Genomic DNA, 20468 nt, shown 5'->3' on the forward strand with positions numbered 1-20468 from the left:
CTGAATGGCTTCCTGTGCAGTAAACATCTTTGAGTCTATGAGAGGTGAAGAGGCAAAAATGTCATTGAAGGCACTCTCTGAGAGTAGGACTGAGGGAGACGTGACCAAAGTTGGAATGAAAAAAGGAACAAAGCACCAAACGCTGAAGTGAAATTATTGGCACATTTGGAAGGGTGAGTAAGACTAGCAAAGAACGAAGATTATGGGGAAGGCAAGCTCCTGGAAGTCTTCCTGAATTAGTGTATTGGGGATGGAAATCCAGGGGAGGGGTATGAGGATGGGGTAATGAATGGGAAGGACCAGGATGCTTGTGACAGAATTTGTAGAGAATAAGCAGGCAGCAAGGAGAACATCAGAAATAATTGAGTCTTCAGGCAATGAAAACATCTGTAAATGTTGAGGTGAGGTAAATGGTGGAGTTGAACAGGGCTGTGACAGACAAATGGAGGTAGAAATACAATGTGAGGTTTATAACTATGAACCATAAGCAGCCAGAGTGTGAAAACTGGTCAGTCTCTTCCCCCACCACCCCCACATACATTTCCTTAACAATAACCTGCATTTATATAGCACCTTTAACATAGTAAAATGCCCGAAGACATTTAACAGGAAAGTTATCAAACAAAATTTGACACTGATCTCTCCCCACTTAAAGCCCCTTGCTGGAGCCTGGTTTAATGAGTTCAAATCACCCCCTTCCATTGCACTGCAACCTCCACTCCCTGCCCCAAAACTAACTTGATCTTCATTTCTTGTTCTTCAAGTCTTCACAGTAACTACTGGTAGGTGATTGAACCATTGAGGCATTGTAACCGAACTCACTGCCTTACCACTTTATGATTATATATACTCATTTGGGCAGAAGTGACTAAACAGCGAAGAGAAGGAGGCTCCCACTGATTTTTCACCTCCCTAGCCCAGGGGATAGGATCAATTGGCTGGTGTGCAGCATAAAAGCCAGATAGACCTATTGAGAAACTGGCCTGGTTCTGTAATTTCTATCTGATTTGGAACCATAGAACCATCGAAAAATTACGGCACAGAAAAAGGCCATTCAGCCCATCGTGTCTGCATCAGCTGAAAAATCTTGCTGTCCATTCTAATCCCACCTTCCAGCACCAGGTCCATGGCTTTTCAGATAACAGCATTTCACGTGCAGATCTTAATTCATCTTAAGGGGAAATTTCTCCTAAGGAGTCAGATTAAGATGGTTACCACATATACTTATGTAAAAGCCAAGTCTCTATGACTAAATTTTTAGCCAAAAAGTAGAGGGTTGACTCTTACATGAGTAATATTTTCGAGGGTTGAAATCCACCCTCTCCCATCATCTCCATGGAGACATATTAATTTGTGTAAACTAAATTGATCAAATTCATCAAAATCAAAAGCCACATATACAAATTTCATTCAGTTCTTTTCATGTTGTCTTCACTAACACTGTGTTCTTTCCGACTGTGCCCACCATTCAACTGGCTGGCATGTCAAAATTCCTTGGAGTCTCATCCATATTCCCAATACAGGCCAATCTGGATCTGTCCTATTTCCAATGTTTGATTGTAAGCCGCTAAAATGCGCAAAGCCTTTCATTAAGTTCTGTTGGGAGACGGTGTGAAAGCTTCATCTTCTGTCACAGTACAAAATGATTTCTCTTCAGAAACCTGGTGCATGGTACAGGTCTGGCTTTGAAACCTGCAATGCTGAATTTTTTTGCTTGTTTCACGGTGAGAATTTGGATAGATCCACGAGAAACTGAGAACATTCTGGGGACTTCACTGACATAGTTTGCGATTCCATTTTCCAGTTGTGGCCACATGCCAGGCTTTGCTCTGTTCACACATTTATTCTTAGGCATCCGCCTAAGCAGCATAGAGAGCATCCTCCCTTCTCTAACATTTATCTTCGATATCTTGAAATCTTTAGCTATTGCACAATTATTTGTCTGCTCTGCAACCTCAATGGTTTTAAATTTGAACTGGGCTGCGTATCTACCATTCCTTCCTAATACCATGTTACCATATTAGAGGGCGGGAATGGCAGGAACACGGTGCATATCAATGAGGTGGGTAACCTTGACATCACGAGCTGATGTGCGCAGACATGAGGAGCTGAACAGCCACCTTCAATGTTGAGCTATTCTCTCAGTCTATCAAAGAGTAGGTTTGCACCAGGGCAAGTCTTACCTCAGCGATGAGTGGGGTTGTTAAGTACAAAGATTTTAGCTAATGTTAGCCAAAAGTCAGGGGATGACTTTTACACAAGTTGACCACTACTGGAGGATAAACAATAATTCAGCACCGAGCAGGAATCAAGCCTGTACCTTTCTTGATATGACTAGCTAGGCTCTCCAACTGGCAGCAGTTACTGGTTTGAACTTCGGTCTGCTGTAACCATTCACACTTCCTCCGGATCCATCTTTTGTTTTTTTGACTTATCCCATTACAATTCCCTTTCTCTTGCACCACCATCTCTTTGTCATCGAATCACTTGTGCCCTCCATTGCAACACAAAGCTTTTTTGTTCTTTTGCTGCACCCTTTTCCCTGATTCTGTTCTTCCTTAAAAGCTGTGAAATCTCCAATATCTCTAGGTTCTGATGATAGCTCACTGACCTGAAACATTAACTCTGTTTCTCTCTCTACAGATGCTGCCAGACCAGTTGAGGATTTCCAGCATTTACCGGTTGGAATCTTGTGGAGGCAATGGGGGCCCATCTGGAGAACCAGCAAAACCCCCAGCCATGTGTCGCCTCTCTTCAGGAAGGCCCACTGCATCCTGTGCCACTCAGGTACTTAGCAGACCGACAGAGGGCCTCCCCCAGGATCAAGGACCCCAGGGATAGACGTCTGGCCGAGGGCTGCCAGCCAATCAGAGGTCAGCAGCTCTATTGAATGGCAGCATCACTGGAGAGATGGCAGTTGCCCACATCCTGTGAATGAATAATAATAAAAAAAGAACCAAATCACTGGTAAACAAAGAAGACTCAGATACCCTCTAGTTTCAGGAACACCAGGAAACCTGTACAGAGTCAGCAATAAACCAGCAGAGGCCCAGTGAGAAATTCCCCCCAAAAACATACAGAAATCGGCTGCACCCACAACACACCCAGAACACGAATATACAGACAAACATACAAATTAGGAGTAGGAGGCCACTCGGCCCCTCGAGCCTGATCCACCATTCATACAATCATGGCTGATCTGATTGTAACCTCAACTAGAGGGTAACTCCACATTCCCACCTACTGCCAATAAACTTTCACCTCCTTGTTAATCAAGAATCTGTCTAGCTCTGCCTTAAAAATATTCAAAGACTCTGCTTCCACTGTCTTTTGAGGAAGAGAGTTCCAAAGATACTCAACCCTCTGAGAGAAAGCATTTCTCCTCATCTCTGTCTTAAATGGGTGACCCCTTATTTTTAAACAGTGACCCCTAGTTCTAGATTCTCCCACAAGGGAAACACCCTCTCCACATCCCCCCTGTCAAGACCCCTCAGGATCTTAAATGTTTCATTCAAGTCGCCTCTAACTCTTCTAAACTCCAGTGGATACAAGCCTAACCTGTCCAGCCTTTCCTCATAAGACAACCCACCCATTCCAGGTATTAGTCCAATAAACCTTTTCTGAACTGCTTCCAATGCATTTACATCCTTTCTTAAATAAGGAGACCAATACTGTATAGAATCTCCAGATGTGGTCTCACCAATGCCCTGTATAACTGAAGCATAACCTCCCTACTTTTATATTCAATACCCCTCACAATGAATGATAACATTCTATTAGCTTTCCTAATTACTTGCTGTACCTTCATATGAAACTTTTGTGGTTCATGCGCTAGGAGACCCCGATCCCTCTGCATCTCAGAGCTCTGCCATCTCTCACTGTTTAGATATGTTTTTTTTATTATTCTTCCTGCAAAAATGGACAATTTCACATTTTCTCACATTATACTCCATTTGCCAGATCTTTGCCCACTCACTTAACCTATTTACACCTTTTGTAGTCTCTTGTCCTCTTCACAACTTACTTTCCTACCTATTTTTGTGTCATCAGTCAAATTTAGCAACTATGCCATCCATCCCTTCATCCAAGTCATTTATATAAATTGTAAACAGTTGAGGTCCCAGCACTGATCCGTGTGGCACAGCACTCGTCACATCCTGCCAAAAAGACCCATTTATGCCAACTCTCTGTTTCCTGTTAGCCAGCCAATCTTCTATCCATGCCAATATTTTCTCCCTATACCGTGAGCTTTTATTTCTGTAATAACCTTTGATGTGGCATCTATCAAATGCCTTCTGGAAATCCAAGTACAGAACATCCACTGGTTCCCCTTTATCCACAGCACATGTGACTCCTTCAAAGCACTTTAATAAATTGGTTAAACATGATTTCCCTTTCACTAAACCATGTTGACTCTGCCTGATTACCTTGAATTTTTCTAAGTGCCCTGTTATAACGTTGTTAATAATAGCTTCTAACATTTTCCCTTTGACAGATGTTAAGCTAACTGGCCTATGGTTTCCTGCTTTCTCTCTCCCTCCCTTTTTGAGTAAAGGAGTTACATTCACTAATTTCCAGTCTAGTGGACCTTCCCTGGATGTAGGGAATTTTGGCAAATTAAACCAATGCAGCAACTATCTCACTAGCCACTCCTTTTCAGACCCCAGGATGAAGTCCATCAGAATCCCGGGACTTATCAGCCCACAGACCCAACAGTTCACTCAGTACCACTTCCCTGGTGATTGTCATTTTCTTGAATTTCTCCTTTCCTTCCATTTCCAGATTTACCTCTATTTCTGGGATGTTACTTTATCCTCTATTGTGGAGACCGATGCAAAATACATGTAAAATTCATCTGCCAACTCCTTATTTTCCATTATTAATTCCCCAGCTTCGCTTTCATCCCAGGGTCTTAAAAGAAGTGGCCAGAGGGATACTTCATGGGTTGGTTTTAATTTACCAAAATACCCTTGATTGAAGGAAGGTCCATCAGATTGGAAAATAGCTAATGTATCTCATTAACTTTTCTTTTTTAAACATCTATAGAAACTCTTACTGTCTTTATATTTCTAGCTGGCTTTCTCTCATACTCTAATTTCTCCTTCCTTATTAATCTTATTGTCATTCTTTGATTTTTTTTTATATTGTGTCCAATTATCTGCTTTCTCTTTAGGTTTGATACTATCGTTAACTTTTTAGTTACTCACAGATGGCAGATCCTCCCCTTGGAATTTTTCTTTCTTGTAGAAACGTATTTATTCTGTGTATTCTGAAATATCCCTTTTTAATATCTGCCACTGCACCTCCATTGACCTATCCCTTAACCTCATTTGCCAGCTCACGTTAGCTAGTTCTGCTTTCATACCCTCATAATTACCAAAATGCTAGTCTTAAACCCACTCTTCTCTCCCTTAAACTGATGTAAAATTCAATTATGGTTAGCTCTGGAATGTGCTGTTCTAAGAAACTACCCCAAAACACTATGGGCTGAATTTTGTCGTCGGTGAGCAGGGGGTGGGGCCTGCTTGCCAACACGCAAAATGATGCCGGATGTCGTCGGGGGGAAACCCCTGATGTCATCCCGGCCCATTTAAACTTTCAGGAAGGCGGGGGCGCAGCGAGATTAGCTGAGGCCATTAACAGGATAATTAACACAATTAAAGGACCAGTCTGTCCAACCTTAACGTTGTCGGGTCGGCCAGGAGCCCCAGCGGCAACTAGAGAAAACATGAAACCTCATCCAGTGGCGGGACGAGCTTTCATGCAGGGCAGCACTTAGCCTCAGGGAGATGTGCGCTTTATCGTGCGCATGCGTGAAAGAGCACATTCTCGCATTTGGGGAATCCCTCCTCCCCCACCCGCACAGGGAGCGGATAGTGCTTCTCGCCGGACGTCACGCTGGATGGGTCTTAATTGGCCCGCCCACTTAAAATGGCGGTGGGGCCCACTTCTCCGGCGGGGATCGACTCCCCACCCGCTGGAGATTGGGTTGGGCCTGCCCGGTAGGCAGAAAATTCTGCCTTATGAACTCTTCATCTAGGCTACCTTTGTCCATCTGATTTTTCCAGTCTATATGTAGATTAAAATCCCCCATGACTATCACGTACCTTTCTGACATTTCTTCCTTTGTACCCGGTCCAACCATCTGATTCCTGTTAGGAGGCCTGTACACCACTCCCACAAGTGACTTTGTGCCTTTATCATTTCTCATTTCTACCCAAACTGCTTCTACCCCCTGGTTTCCTGAACTTAAGTTATCTCTCTCTAATGTGCTAATACCATCATTAATTAACAGAGCCGCCCCTCCACCTAACTTCCTGCCCTTTCTAAAAGTCATGTACCCTTCAATATTCCGGTTCCAATCTATGTCATCTTGCAGCCATGTCTCTGCAATGGCTATCAGATTGTACTTATTTATTTCTGTTAGCACCCTCAAGCGTTAGCGCTGATTTGTTTCGAATGCTATGTGTATTCAGATCCAGATCTTTAGTTTTGTTCTTTTATTAATTTTGTAACCTCTAACCTTATCTGCTGATTTGTTCTTAGATTTGTGCTCTCTGTCCCTTCCTGTCACTTTGTTTATCATTCTCCATATTAATACCTTTCTTTCTTGCCTTGTCGCTACTCTTTGATTTACCACATCTTCCCAAATTTAATCCCTTGCCCCCACTATTTAGTTTCAAACCAACTCTATTTACCTAGTTGTGTGTCTCACTAGAACACTGGTCCCAGCACATTTCAGGTACCAACTGTACAGCCCCCACTTTCCCCAGTAGTGGTACCAGTGCCCCATAAACCAGAATCCACTTCTCCCACATCAGTCTTTGAGCCACATGTTCATCTCTCTAATTTTATTTATTAATCCCAATTTTCACAGAGATCAGGTAATAATCCAGAGATTATTACCTTTGAGATTCTTTTTTTTAATTTAGTGCCCAGCTCCCCATACCCTCTATGCAGAACCTCTTTCCTAGTTCTACCTATGTCGTTGGTACCTAAATGGACGATGACTGGATCCTCCCCCTCCCACTGTAATTTCCTCTCCAGCTGCAATATCCCAAATCCTGGCACCGGGCAGGCAATGCAGCCTTCTGGATTCTCGCTCTCGGCTGCAGAGATCAGTATCTATCCCCCTGACTATACCGTCCCCCACTACCACTATGTTCCTTTTTAGCTGCCCCCAGTTGAATGGCTTCCTATACCATACTGCAGCCCTCGCTCTTGTTCATACAAGCTGCAAGAACCTTGAACTTGTTAGTCAGCTGCAAGGACTGAGGCCCCTCCGCTCCTACCTTCTCGATCCCCTTACCTGCCTGTCTCACAGTCATAAGCTCCTGTCCCTGACCACTGACCAAGTCAGATGACATTAACCTAAGGAGTGTGACTGCTTTCTGGAGCAAAGTTTCCAGGTAACTTTCCCTCTCCTTGATGAGTCACAATGTCTGCAGCTCAGCCTCCAACTCATTAACTCTTGAGCTGAAGCTCCTTGAGCTGCAGACACTTACTGCAGCTGTGGTTGCCATGGATTGCAGTGGCATCCAGGAGCTCCCACATGCTGCAGCCCTGACACATCACCCTGTCCTGCTGTAATTATTGTGTTAATTAATTACATTTATTTTTCTTAATTAATTTATAGTTCCCCACTTCACCGAACTCCCAGCTTGACACTCTGTGCAGACGAAGCAGCATGAAGGAGCCCCTGTTTTATACTTCCAGAAAAACAAATAAGTCAAGTTTGAAAACCAGTTTAAGTTAGTGACCTAATTAACTAGCTGCAGCTGCTCTCAGAGAGCTGGATATTCCTGTTTAAGGTTTGAACAAACTTAACCTCTCTTAACTTAAAGAGTAATTTTTAGTTGATTGCTAAATTGAAGAAAAAACTAGACTTGAGAGAAATTGACCCTTAAAATTCCCTCACTCACCAGCAATTAGAAACTCCCCCAAAAACCTAATGCAGTAAAGATTCTCGAGAATCAGGGATGAGGAACTTTAATTTCAATGATAGATTGGAAAAGTTGGGACTGTTTTCCTTTGTTCCAACTAGGGTGGGAGGAGTGCACCATCTGTCTTTATTCCACTACCTCACAGATCACAAAATATAGTTAAATGATTTCTCCAGCTAGCTATATGGTCTTGGAAGTTTATTATTGTCAAATAGAAAGGCAAAGTTTATTAATCTACATTATGAAATCTGAAAGTATAATAATTATTCTAAATACCCTAGCTCTCTCTCTCTCACACACACCAAAAAAATAGAGGAATTCTGCCAAAAGTCAGTTATTCAAGGGAAAGGACAGATGGTGGAGTCCTTGAAAAGGTGTCCGGGTTGTACGGTTGGTCTCTCTGTGTTGGTCTGTGAAACAATCGATGACTCTTTCACTACTTTTCAGGTGGACTTTGCAGAAAACTTGCTGTCAGTCGATTTCAGAACGTTGGGTGACTTCAGAGTAACTTCCATTCACTCTCTGCTTTGGGACTGGGTCTGGAGCTTCAGGAGCTGCTGCCTTCTTTACTCAAGCAGTTGATCCTTCTTGTTTTCTCCCCAAAGCAAATGCAGCCAATCAGTTTCTAAACACAGATTTCCAGGAAGGGTTTTTTCCCCAAAGCCATAAACCACCATGTGACCCTTTTGTAAACAGTCCGCCGGGACCAAGAGGTTTCCAGTTTCTCTAAAACTGCTTAATTACCTTTTCCTGTGAAATGCTGTCTTTTCCAGGAACAGCAGCAACCAGAGTCCTCACATTAACCTTTTAATGGACAGTGTCTTTTAAAAACACACATTCTTCCAGAATGTTCTTCGTCCTTGAAGATGAACCACTTTCTGTGATTAAAGCGTTTACGAAACCTTGGTTAAGGCCGAGAGGAGATTTGAGAGAGGTATTCAAAATCATGAGGGAGAAACTGTTCCCATTGTAGAAAGATCAAGAACAAGTGCACAGCGATTTAAGGTGAATGGCAAAAGAGGCAATGGCACCATGAGAAAAAATGGTTTATCATAGCGAATAGATTAGGATCTGGAATGCACTGTCTGGGAGTGTGGGGGAGACAGGGTCAATCGAGTGGGTTAGGGCTTGGAATGCACTGTCTGAGAGTGTGGGGGAGACAGGGTCAATCGAGTGGTTAGGATATGGAATGCACTGCCTGAGAGTGTGGGGGAGACAGGGTCAATCGAGTGGTTAGGATATGGAATGCACTGCCTGAGAGTGTGGGGGAGACAGGGTCAATCGAGTGGTTAGGGTTTGGAATGCACTGTCTGAGAGTGTGGGGGAGACAGGGTCAATCGAGTGGTTAGGATCTGGGGTGCACTGTCTGCAAGTGTGGTGGAGACAAGGTCAATTGAGTGGTTAGGGTTTGGAATGCACTGTCTGAGACTGTGGTGGAGACAGGGTCAATCGAGTGGTTAGGATATGGAATGCACTGCCTGAGAGTGTGGGGGAGACAGGGTCAATCGAGTGGTTAGGATCTGGAATACACTGCCTGAGAGTGTGGGGGAGACAGGGTCAATCGAATGGTTAGGGTTTGGAATGCACTGTCTGAGAGTGTGGGGGAGACAGGGTCAATCGAGTGGTTAGGATCTGGGGTGCACTGTCTGCAAGTGTGGTGGAGACAAGGTCAATTGAGTGGTTAGGATTTGGAATGCACTGTCTGAGACTGTGGTGGAGACAGGGTCAATCGAGTGGTTAGGATATGGAATGCACTGCCTGAGAGTGTGGGGGAGACAGGGTCAATCGAGTGGTTAGGATATGGAATGCACTGCCTGAGAGTGTGGGGGAGACAGGGTCAATCGAGTGGTTAGGGTTTGGAATGCACTGTCTGAGAGTGTGGGGGAGACAGGGTCAATCGAGTGGTTAGGATCTGGGGTGCACTGTCTGCAAGTGTGGTGGAGACAAGGTCAATTGAGTGGTTAGGGTTTGGAATGCACTGTCTGAGACTGTGGTGGAGACAGGGTCAATCGAGTGGTTAGGATATGGAATGCACTGCCTGAGAGTGTGGGGGAGACAGGGTCAATCGAGTGGTTAGGATCTGGAATACACTGCCTGAGAGTGTGGGGGAGACAGGGTCAATCGAATGGTTAGGGTTTGGAATGCACTGTCTGAGAGTGTGGGGGAGACAGGGTCAATCGAGTGGTTAGGATCTGGGGTGCACTGTCTGCAAGTGTGGTGGAGACAAGGTCAATTGAGTGGTTAGGGTTTGGAATGCACTGTCTGAGACTGTGGTGGAGACAGGGTCAATCGAGTGGTTAGGATATGGAATGCACTGCCTGAGAGTGTGGGGGAGACAGGGTCAATCGAGTGGTTAGGATATGGAATGCACTGCCTGAGAGTGTGGGGGAGACAGGGTCAATCGAGTGGTTAGGGTTTGGAATGCACTGTCTGAGAGTGTGGGGGAGACAGGGTCAATCGAGTGGTTAGGATCTGGGGTGCACTGTCTGCAAGTGTGGTGGAGACAAGGTCAATTGAGTGGTTAGGGTTTGGAATGCACTGTCTGAGACTGTGGTGGAGACAGGGTCAATCGAGTGGTTAGGATATGGAATGCACTGCCTGAGAGTGTGGGGGAGACAGGGTCAATCGAGTGGTTAGGATATGGAATGCACTGCCTGAGAGTGTGGGGGAGACAGGGTCAATCGAGTGGTTAGGGTTTGGAATGCACTGTCTGAGAGTGTGGGGGAGACAGGGTCAATCAAGTGGTTAGGATCTGGGATGCACTATCTGCAAGTGTGGTGGAGACAGGGTCAATCGAGTGGTTAGGGTCTGGAATGCACTGTCTGAGAGTGTGGTGGAGACAAGGTCATTCAAGGTATTCAAAAAACAATTTAATAATTATCTGAAAAGAAAAAAATTGGCAGAGTTATGGGGAAAAGGCAGGTTAATGGGACACATTGAACAGAATGGCTTGCCACTGCTGTAACCATTCTATGACTATGGTTAATGGCCGGCAGTTTTATGTGTGGTGTTGAAAAGATTTGTCCAAGTTTAAAAGCTCACAGCCTTGTGTGTGTGTATATATATTGACAATCCAATGAGGAAGTTGTTCAATATGCAAACAAGCTAAAGAAAGCAAGAGGGTGAGACTTGCATCACATCCTGTCACATGTTAACAGGCCAGGAGGTGGCAGAGTTGTCTGCACAACAGGAACAGCCTATCTCACTTTGCAAAACTGCTCAAACCAAAAAAGTCTCATAACAGCAAAAATACAATAAAAACAAAGCATAATCAATAAGGATCTCATCCTCCAAAAACAGTGCTGCCAAGAGAGAGCACTGATAGCAAATATTTCCACAAAAATGAATCCCTCCAAAGATCGTTTCTTAGATGTCCGTGGTCAGTCCCAAGCTGAAATTAAACTTTCTCTTAACATAACTTTAATTCGGATTGTATTTTTGTTAGATTTCTGTTGACCAGCAGCAATAAAAAGCTCACAGGATCACCTGACCAAACATAGCTGAGACATCAACCTATAACCCGTGCAAGTCTGAGGCTGGGAATCCTGCGATGAGTAACTCAACTCCTGACTCCCCAAAAGCCTGTCCACCATCTACACGGCACAACTCAGAAGTGTGATCACAGATTCTCACTCTCTTATTGTCTGCTCTGAACTGATGTGTTTGGCTGCAGTCAAGTGCTTCAGTTGGGGTTTGGTGACTGCGGGAGTTCAGTGAGGAGGGAGGAGGTGCTCCTTTCTTTTCCAACCTTTCCTCAGGAAGAAGAGCGACGGCCTTGGTAAGGAGCTGGTGAGTGAATCAGAAAAGTGCAATATTTTTAAGCAAGTTGCTATATTTGGGGATTTAACTGAGAAGCTCCAGGAAAAAGGGAAATTTTGGGCCAATACAATAAAGTTATATCAATAATTCAAAGTAGAATTAATGTAAGGGAAGTAGAGTTAAGACATGGCAGGACAGCTCAGTCAAATGGAATGTGTGTCCTGTAATATGTGTGAAGTCATGGACGCTACTAGTGTCCGAGACGACCACATGTGCAGGAAGTGCTGTCAGCTGCAGGGACTTGAGCTCTGGGTTTCAGAGCTCGAGCGGCGGCTGGAGTCAGTGTGGTGCATCCGGGAGGCTGGGATCTTCGTGGATAGTACGTTCAGAGAGGTGGTCACACCACAGCTTAAGGGCCTGGAGACAGAGAGGGAATGGGTGACCACCAGACAGTCCAAGAGAAGTAGGCAGATAGTGCAGGAGTCCCCTGGGATCCCGCTCACAAATCAGTTTTCAGTTTTGGAAACTGGTTCCTCAGAGGAGTGCAGTCAGAGCCAAGTTTGTGGCACCACAAGTGGTACAGGAGGGGAGGAAGAAGAAAGAAAGAGCTATAGTGATAGGGGATTCACTGGTTAGGGGAGCAGACAGGCATTTCTGTGGCTGTAGACGTGACTCCAGGATGGTATCTTCCTGGTGCCATGGTCAAGGATATCACAGAGCGGTTGCAGGATATTCTTCTGGGGGAGGGTGATCAGCCAGGAGTTATGGTCCACATTGGTACCAATGGCTTAGGCAGGAAGGGGGATGTGGTCCTGTAATCAGAATTTAGGGAGCAAGGTAGAAAATTAATAAGCAGGACCTCAAATGTAGTAACCTCTGGATTTCTCCCAGTGCCACGTGCCAGTGAGGACAGAAATAGGAGGATAAGGCAGATGAATGCATGGCTGGAAAGATAGTGCAGGAGGGAGGGCTTTAGATTCCTGGGACACTGGGACTGGCTCTGGGGGAGATGGCACCTGTACAAGCAGGGCGGGCTGCACCTGAACAGAGCTGGGACTGAGTTCCTTGCTAGTGCTGTTGGGAGGGCTTTAAACTAACACAGCAGGGGTGTGGGAGCCAAGAGAAATATTAGCGGAATACCAGGGTAGATAGAACTGGGTGTTAAATATTCCCAGGTACAATGTGTTCAGAAAAGATAGGAAAGGGAGGAAAGGAGGAGGGGTGGTGGTATTGATTAAGGAGAGCATTGCAGTGCTGGAGAAAGAGGATGTCCCAGAGAGTTCAAGGACAGAATCTATTTGGCCAGAGCTAAGGAACAAAAACGATGCAATTACATTGCTCAGTGTTGTCTATAGGCCCCCAAATAGTGAGAAGGATGTAGAAGAACAAATCTGCAGGGAAATTACAGAGCGATGCAGGCATTATAGAGTAGTTATAATGGGGACTTTAATTACCTGAATATAGACTGGGACAGGGATAATGTAAAGGGTGGACAGGGGAAAAGTTCCTAGATTGTGTTCAGGAGAATTTTCTACAGCAGTTAGTGTCCAATCCAACAAGAAAAGACGCACTGTTGGACCTGGATCTTTGAAAGGGGGCCAAGTAGATCAAGTGTCAGTGGGGGGGCATTTAGGAGACAGTGATCATTGTATCGTACATTTTAGGATGATAGAAAAGGACGATAGGCAATCCAGAGTAAGACTAATTAACTGGATGAGAGCCGACTTGGATGGGGCAGGAATGGAGCTGGGCCAGAGAGACTGGAAGGAAAGATTGGTGGGAAAAACTGTAGCTGACTCTTCCACCCTGGGAAAAAGCTTCTGATTACTAGAGGACATAGATTTAAGATGAGGAGAAAACTCTAGAGGAGATGTGCAGGGCAAGTTTTTTACGCAGAGGGTAGTGAGTGTCTGGAATTCGCTGCCAGAGGAGGTGGTGGAAGCAGGTACGATAGTGGTGTTTAAGAGGCAGCTCGACAAATACATGAATAGGATGGGAATAGAGGGATACGGACCCGGAAGTGCAAAATGTTTTAGTTGACGGGCAATATGATCGGCGCAGGCTTGGAGGGCTGAAGGGCCTGTTCCTGTGCTGTACTTTTCTATGTTCTTTGTTCTTTGTTCTATACAAGATCCTGAACAGCCTTGACAAGGTGGATGTGGAAAGGATGTTTCCTCTTGTGGTGAGTCCAGAACTAGGGGTCACTGTCTTAAAATTAGGGGTCGCCCTTTTAGGACAGAGATGAGGGGAAATTTTTTCCATGCCACTCATAATTTTGTAAACTTCTATCAAGTCGCCCCTCAATCTCCGTCGCTCTAGTGAGAACAATCCAAGTTTCTCCAACCTCTCCTCATAGCTAATAATCTCCAGACCAGGCAGCATCCTGGTAAACCTCCTCTGGACCCTCTCCAATGCCTCCATATCCTTCTGGTAATGTGGCGACCAGAATTGCACGCAATATTCCAGGTGTGGCCTAACCAAAGTTCTATACAGCTGCAGCATGACCTCCCAGCTTTTATACTCAATACCCCTGCCAATGAAGGCAAGCATACCATATGCCTTCCTGACTACCTTATCCACCTGCGTTGACACTTTCAGTGACCTGTGGACCTGTACACCCAGATCCCTCTGCCCATCAATGCACTTAAGGGTGCTACCATTTACTGTATAATTCCTACCTGTATTAGACCTTCCAAATTGCATTATCTCACATTTGTCTGGATTAAACTCCATCTGCCTATCTCCGCCCAAGTCTCCAACTGATCCATATCCCGTTGTATCCTTTGACAATCCTCTTCAATATCTGCAACTCCTCCAACCTTAGTGTCGTCTGAAAACTTACTAATTAGCCCAGTTACATTTTCCTCCAAATCATTTACAAATACTACAAACAGCAAAGGTACCAGCATTGATCCCTGCAGAACTCCACTAGTCACAGCTATCCATTCAGAAAAGCACCCTTCCACTGCTATCCTCTGTCTTCTATGACCAAGCCAATTCTGTATCCATCTTGCTAGCTCACCTCTGATCCCATGCAACTTTACCTTCTGTACCAGTCTGCCATGAGGGACCTTGTCAAAGGCCTTACTGAAATCCATGTATATAACATCCACTACCCTGTCATCATCGATCATCTTTGTCACTTCCTTGATCAAGTTAGTGAGGCACGACCTCCCCTTCACAAAACCATGCTGCCTCTCACTAATACGCCCATTTGCTTCCAAATGGTAGTAAATCCTGTCATGAAGAATCTTCCCCAATAATTTCCCTACCACTGACGTAAGGCTCACCGGCCTTTAATTTCCTGGATTATCCCTGCTACCCTTCTTAAACAATGGAACAACATTGGCCATTTTCCAGTCCTCTGGGACCTCACCTGTAGCCAGTGAGGATACAAAGATTTCTGTCAAGGCCCCAGCAATCTCCTCCCTTGCCTCCCTCAGTACTCTGGGGTAGATCCCATCTGGCCCTGGGGACTTATCCACCTTAATATTCTTCAAGACGCCTAACACCTCCTCTCTCTTATACTTCAATCAAATCACTCCTTAACTCTTCTAAACTCCATTGGAAACAAGCCCAGTCTGTCCAACCTTTCCTCATAAGACAACCCACTCATTCCAGGTATCAATCTAGTAAACCTCCTCTGAACTGCCTCCAACACATTTACATCCTTCCTTAAATAAGAGATTAAAAACAGCGCGAGAGGAGAGTCAGTCAGGAGATTGAAAACAGCGTGAGAGGAGAGGTGATTGGGAGATTGAAAATAAAAGGAGGGGAAGCTGAAGAGGAGCGCCCAGCGTGTGAGTGGCCCAGTGAAGGAGTGGAACTTTGAGGCTTTGGCTCGAGAGGCTTCGGCAAGCAGAGGCTGAGGAGGAGCTTGCTCCCAGTGAGGTAAGGCCGGGTAAGGTCCTTTCAGTAAATTAGGAGTAGGTAATGGAGGCAGCAGTTGGGGCAGTCGAGTGCACCAAATGCAGCATGTGGGAAGTCTGGGACAGCACAATTGTCCCTGATGACTACACCTGCAAAAGGTGCATCCAGCTGCAGCTCCTGAGAAGCCGAGATAGGGAACTGGAGCTGGAGCTGGATGAACTTCGGATCATTTGGGAGGCAGAGGCAATAATAGACAGGAGTTTCAGGGAGACAGTCACCCCTAAAAATCAGGAGGCAGGCAGCTGGGTGACTGTCAGGAGAGGGAAGGGGAATAGACAGAAAGAGCAGAGCACCCCTGTGGCCATTCCCATCAACAATAGGTATACCGTTTGGATACTGTTGGTGTGGATGACCTACCAGGGACAAGTTGTAGTGGTCACGTCTCTGGCACCGAAACTGGACCCTCAGCTTAGAAAGGAAGGAGGGAAAAGAGGAGAGCAGTAGTGATAGGGGATTCGATAGTTAGGGGGACAGATAGGAGGTTCTGTGGGAGAGATCGAGAATCCCGGATGGTCTGTTGCCTCCCTGGTGCCAGGGTCCGTGATATCTCAGATCGAGTTCTCAGTATTCTCTGGGGGGAGGGTGAGCAGCCAGATGTCGTGATCCATGTAGGGACCAATGAGGTGGATAGGAAGGAGGAGGAGGTCCTGCAAAGAGAGTTTAGGGAGTTAGGTGCTAAGTTGAAGGACAGGACCTCCAGGGTTACGATCTCAGGAGTGCTACCCGTGCCACGTGCTAGTGAGGCTAGAAATAGGAGGATAATGCAGCTAAATACGTGGCTAAGGAGATGGTGCAGGAGGGAGGGCTTCATGTTTCTGGACAATTGGGCTCTGTTCCAGGGAAGGTGGGACCTGTTCCAACGGGATGGTTTGCACCTGAACTGGAGGGGGACTAACATCCTTGTGGGTAGGTTTGCTGGTGCTGCTCTGGGGCGTTTAAACTAGATTTGCAGGGGGAGGGGAACCAGAGTGTTAGAGCAGATAGTGAGGTGGAGGAGGATAAAGGTCAAGCAAGGAATGCATGTATAGACAGAAATCAAAGGTTTGTATGTGATAGAAATGTTCTCAGGTGCATCTATTTCAATGCAAGGAGTATTGTCGGAAAGGCAGATGAGCTTAGGGCGTGGATTGGCACGTGGGATTACCACATTATTGCTATTAGTGAGACTTGGTTGCAGGTGGGGCAGGACTGGCAGCTCAATGTTCCGGGGTTCCGTTGTTTCAGATGTGATAGAGGGGGAGGGATGAAAGGGGGTGGAGTGACATTACTAGTCAGGGAAAATATCACAGCTGTGCATAAGCAGGACAGCCCGGAGGGCTCGTCTACAGAGGCCATATGGGTGGAGCTGAGGAATGGGAAAGGTGTGACCACACTAATAGGGTTGTATTATAGACCGCCCAATCGTCAGAGAGAATTGGAGGAGCAAATCTGTAGAGAGATAGCAAACCGATGTGAGAAACAGAAAGTTGTGATAGTAGGAGATTTTAACTTTCCACATATTGACTGGGATTCCCATACTGTAAAAGGGCTGGATGGCTTGGAGTTTGTCAAATGTGTTCAGGAAAGTTTTCTAAATCAACATATAGAGGTACCAATGAGAGAGGATGCAATACTTGATTTCCTGTTAGGGAACCAGACAGGTCAGGTGACAGAAGTATGTGTAGGCAAACATTTTGGGTCCAGTGACCACAATGTCATTAGTTTTAAGTTAATTATGGATAAGGATAGGTCTGGTCCTTGAGTTGAGATTCTAAATTGGAGAAAGGCCAATTTTGTGGAAATGAGAAAGGATTTAAGAAGAGTGGATTGGGACAAGTTGTTTTCTGGCAAGGATGTGTTCAGTAAGTGGAAGGCTTTCAAAGGCGAAATTTTGAGAGTGCAGAGTTTGCATTTTCCTGTCAGGATTAAAGGCAAAGTTAACAGGCATAGGGGACCTTGGTTTTTCAAGGGGTATTGGCGATCTGGTTAAGAAGAAGAGAGAGGTGTATAGCAGGTATAGGCAACAAGGAGCAAATGAGGTACTTGTAGAGTATAGAAAATGTAAGAAAATACTAAAGTAGGAAAGCAGGAAGGCAAAAAGAAGACATGAGGTTGCTTTGGCAGATAATGTGAAGGTAAACCCGAAGGGTTTCTACAAGTATATTAAGAGTAAAGGGATAGTAAGATACACAATTGGTCCCCTTGAAGATCAGAGTGGTCGTCTATGTGTGGAGCCTCACGAAATGGGGGAGATCTTAAACAGTTTTTTTGCATCAGTATTTACTCAGGAAACTTGGATAGTGTATAAGGAAGGAAGGGAAACAAGCAGTAGTGTCATGGAACATATAGAGATTAAAGAGGAGGATGTGCTTGCTGCCTTACAGCGAATAAAGGTAGATAAATCCCCCGGGCCTGACATGATATTCCCTCGGACCTTGAGGGAGACTAGTGTAGAAATTGCAGGGGCCCTGGCAGAAATATTTAAAATGTCCTTAGACACGGGTGAGGTGCCGGAGGATTGGAGGGTAGCTCATGTTGTTCCGTTGTTTAAAAATGGCTCCAAAAGTAAACCAGGTAATTACAGGCCAGTGAGCCTGACGTCAGTAGTAGGTAAATTATTGGAAGGTGTTCTGAGAGATCGGATATATAATTATTTGGACAGCCAAGGCCTGATTAAGGATAGTCAGCATGGCTTTGCGCGTGGTAGGTCGTGTTTAACGAACCTTGTAGAGTTTTCGAGGAGGTTACCAAGAAAGTAGATGAAGGAAAGGCTGTGAATGTTGTCTACATGGACTTTAGTAAGGCCTTTGACAAGGTCCCACATGGGAGGTTAGTTCAGAAGGTTCAGACACTTGGTATCCATGGAGAGGTTGTAAACTAGATTCGAAATTGGCTGTGTGGGAGAAGACAGAGAGTGGTAGTGGACGATTGCTTTTCAGACTGGAGGTCTGTGACTAGTGGTGTGCCTCAGGAATCTGTGCTGGGACCATTGTTGTTTGTTGTCTATATCAATGACTTGGATCATAATGTGGTGAATTGGATCAGCAAGTTTGCTGATGACACTAAGATTGGAGGTGTTGTGGACAGCGAGGAAGGCTTTCAAAGCTTGCAGAGGGATCTGGACCAACTGGAACAATGGGCCAGAAAATGGCAGATGGAATTTAATGCAGAAAAGTGTGAGGTGTTACATTTTGGAAGGTCAAACCAAGGTAGGACATACACAGTAAATGGTAGGGCACTGAGGAGTGCGGAGGAACAAAGGGATCTGGGAGTTCAGATACATAATTCCCTGAAAGTGGCGTCACAGGTAGACAGGGTTGTAAAGAAAGCTTTGGCATACTGACCTTCATAAATCAAAGTATTGAGTATAGGAGTTGGGATGTTATGGTGAGGTTGTATAAGACATTGGTGAGGCCAACTTTAGAGTATTGTGTGCAGTTCTGGTCGCCTAACTACAGGAAGGATATCAGTAAGATTGAGAGAGTGCGGAGAAGATTTACTAGGATGTTGCCGGGTCTTAAGGAGTTGAGTTACAGGGAAAGATTAAACAGGTTAGGACTTTATTCCTTGGAGCGTAGAAGAATGAGGGGAGATTTGATAGTTTACAAAATTATGAGGGGTATAGACAGAGTAAATGCGAGTGGATCTTTCCACTTGGATTAGGAGAAATAAACACGAGAGGACATGGCTTTAGGGTGAAAGGGGAAAGGTTTAGGGGGAACATTAGGGGGAACTTCTTCACTCAGAGAGTGGTGAGTGTGTGGAACGAGCTACCATCTGACGTGGTAAATGCGGGCTCACTCTTAAGTTTTAAGAATAAATTAGATAGATACATGGATGGGAGAGGTCTGGAGGGTTATGGACTAGGTGCAGGTCAATGGGACTAGTGGAATAATATTTCGGCACAGACTAGAAGGGCAGAATGGCCTGTTTTTCTGTGCTGTAGTGTTCTCTGGTTCTATGGTTCTAAGGAGACCAAAACTGCACACAGTATTTGAGGTGTGGTCTCACCAATGCCTTGCATAACTTTTATGTTCAATTCCTCTTGTAAAAAATTAGCCTTCCTAATTACTTGCTATATCTGCATACTAACATCTTGTGACTCATCTACTAGAACACCTAGATCCTTCTGCGACTCGGAATTACGCTGTTGTTCTTCGTTTAAATAATATTCTGCTTTTTTATTCTTCCTGCCAAAGTGAACTACTTCACGTTTTCCCACATTATACTCCATTTGCTAGATTTTTGCCCACCCACTCAACCTATCTGTATCCATCTGCAACCTCATGTCCTCTTCACAAGATACTTTCCTGCCTGTCTTTGTGTCATCTGTAATTTAGCTACCATGCCTTCACTTCCCTCATCTAAGTTGTTGATATAAATTGTAAAAAGTTGAGGCCCCAGTACAGACCCCTGTGGGACTCCACTCGTCACATCCTGCCAATCAGAAAAAGACCCATTTATGGAAACTCTCTGTTTTCTGCCAGCCAGCCAATCTTCTATCCAGGCTAATATGTTACCCCCTACATCATGAGCTTTAATTTACCATCATCATCTTTGATGTGGCACCTTATCAAATGCCTTCTGGAAATCCAAGCACGTCTACAGGCTCCCCTTTATCCGCTGCACCTGTTATTCCTTCAAAAAACTCCAATAAATTGATTAAACCCGATTTCCCTTTTACAAGTCTAATGATGACCATGAAACCATTGTTGTAAAAACCCACCTGGTTCACTAATGCCCTTTAGGGAAGTAAATCTGCTGTCCTCACCTGGTCTGGCCTACATGTGCCTCTTAAATGGGACAATAAATGCTGGCCAAGAATGAATAAAAAAAAACTAAAGACATCCATTACAT

Source organism: Carcharodon carcharias, chromosome 7, assembly GCF_017639515.1.
Source record: "Carcharodon carcharias isolate sCarCar2 chromosome 7, sCarCar2.pri, whole genome shotgun sequence".
NCBI lineage: Eukaryota > Metazoa > Chordata > Chondrichthyes > Lamniformes > Lamnidae > Carcharodon > Carcharodon carcharias.